At 42.2% G+C, this 1,926-nt stretch overlaps 1 long non-coding RNA gene across 1 annotated transcript in view; it reads left to right on the top strand.

The window, feature by feature from the left end:
- Positions 1-1,926, top strand: part of LOC107575662 (uncharacterized) — an 11,292-nt gene that overhangs the window by 5,035 nt on the left and 4,331 nt on the right. Inside the window, exon 2 of the long non-coding RNA XR_001607915.1 lies at positions 1,374-1,376. This is a non-coding gene — a long non-coding RNA (uncharacterized lncRNA). The remainder of the gene's footprint in view (positions 1-1,373; positions 1,377-1,926) is intronic.

The following is a 1,926-nucleotide window of genomic DNA, read 5'->3' as shown; positions in this document are numbered from 1 at the left end:
CCAAAAAAATGCTTCTACTCTGTCCACATTGATGAAAAGTTCTGTAATGATTAGTAGATTTGTTTGGGCAAGAGTGAATATCCTAGACATTTGGCTGAGTGGGAATGGGAATCAGACACTCAGGTTTTCAGTGCTTCTTCATACTGTCAGATAATCCAGCTGGCACTCTACCAATGCAGGCACGGCTGTGGAGGAGCTGTCAAATGGCTCTGGTATACAGTTTCAAGACATCTGCAAGTTGAGCGCATTTATAACTAGATCAAAGTCATATTACGGAAGATGGTGTGTGGTGTGAGAAGGAATGCAATCTAAATACACAGCCTTAATGTTTCTTTAATGGTTTATTCAGATGCTTTGAGCTCAACCACCTGACATTATAAGAAGTCTAAGGTCAAGTCACATTTATTTGTACAGCGCTTTATACAGTACTGATTGTGTCAAAGCAGCTTTACAGTGTCAAACAGCAAAATAGTCTGTCAATAATGCAAGTGTCAAAGATACATTTTCAGCTAAAGTCAGTTCATTGATGATTCAGTAATATAATTATTCAGTTCAGCTCTCTTCCAGTAGTGTTTGTGCAGTCAGTCAAGCGTCCCCAACTAAGCAAACCAAAGGCGAATGTAGCAAGGAACCAAAACTCCATCGGTGACAGAAATGAAGAAAAACCCTTGGGAGAAACCAGGTTCAGTCGGGGAGCCAGTTCTCCTCTAGCCAGATTAAACCAGCATGGTGTGGTTTTATTCCAGGCTGCAACACAGGTTAGATTGTGCAGAGGATGTGTCTGGTTCCCGTGGTCTTGTGCCGATGACTGTCTCGTTGACGAGGTCTTCACAGGGGATCTGCCTCGGTGGCTCATCTAGTTGTCCTGGTCACATTGTGCAGAGGACTCATCTGGTTCCTGTGGTCTTGTCCCGGTGGTCGTCTGAGACAAGGTCTTTACAGGGGATCTGTATCTGGGGCTCATCTAGTTGTCCTGGTCTCCACTGACATTCAGGGCTGTAGAGGTCGTCTCTAGGTGCTGATCCACCATCTGATCTGGATACAGATTGGATCTGGGAGGCTACGGGGACCATGTGATCTGGATACAGGCTAGTTCCATATGGCTACTGTGACCTCGGAATAGGAATGAAAGAGACTAATATTAGCTTGCTATTCTTCTTACGGTGCAGCAAGTACATTGGGTGTTATGGGAAGTGTTCCCGGTTCCAGTTGACCTAATTCATGCAGCCTAACAATCCTTTAATGGATTTGAATAGAAATAGAAATCTGATAGTGTGGTATGTGTATGCCAAATTAAGGAGATGTAAAAGAGAGGTCTTTAATCTAGATTTAAACTGACAGAGTGTGTCTGCCTCCCAAAAAACGCTAGGTAGATCGTTCCAGAGTATGGGCACTAAATTGGAAAAGGATCTGCTGCCAGCAGTTGATTTTGATATTCTAGGTATTATCAAATTGCCAGAGTTTTGAGAACGCAGCGGACGTGGAGGACTGTAATGTAACAAGAGCTCGTTCAAATACTGAGGTGCTAAACCATTCAGGGCTTTATAAGTAATAAGCAAGATTTTAAAATCTATAGGAGGTTTAATAGGGAGCCAGTGCAGTGTTGACAGAACCGGGCTAATATGGTTATACTTCCTGGTTCTAGTAAGAACTCTAGCTGCTGCATTTTGGACCAGCTGGAGTTTGTTTATTAACCGTGCAAAGCAACCACCCAATAAAGCATTTCATCAATCTAACTCTGAGATCATGAATGCATGAATTAACGTTTCTGCATTTAAAATTGATAGCATATGTCATAATTTAGATATATTTTTAAGATGGAAAAATGCGGTTTTACAAATGCTAGAAACATTCAAATAGCACACCTAGGTTCCTAACTGATGACGAGGAATTGACAGAGCAGCCATCAAGTGTTAGACAGTGTTC

The sequence above is a fragment of the Sinocyclocheilus grahami genome, unplaced genomic scaffold (genome assembly GCF_001515645.1).
Source record: "Sinocyclocheilus grahami isolate Dianchi unplaced genomic scaffold, SAMN03320097.WGS_v1.1 scaffold2796.1, whole genome shotgun sequence".
NCBI lineage: Eukaryota > Metazoa > Chordata > Actinopteri > Cypriniformes > Cyprinidae > Sinocyclocheilus > Sinocyclocheilus grahami.
Note: the sequence above shows the minus strand (reverse complement) of the source record. Positions and strands in the feature narration are given on the sequence as shown.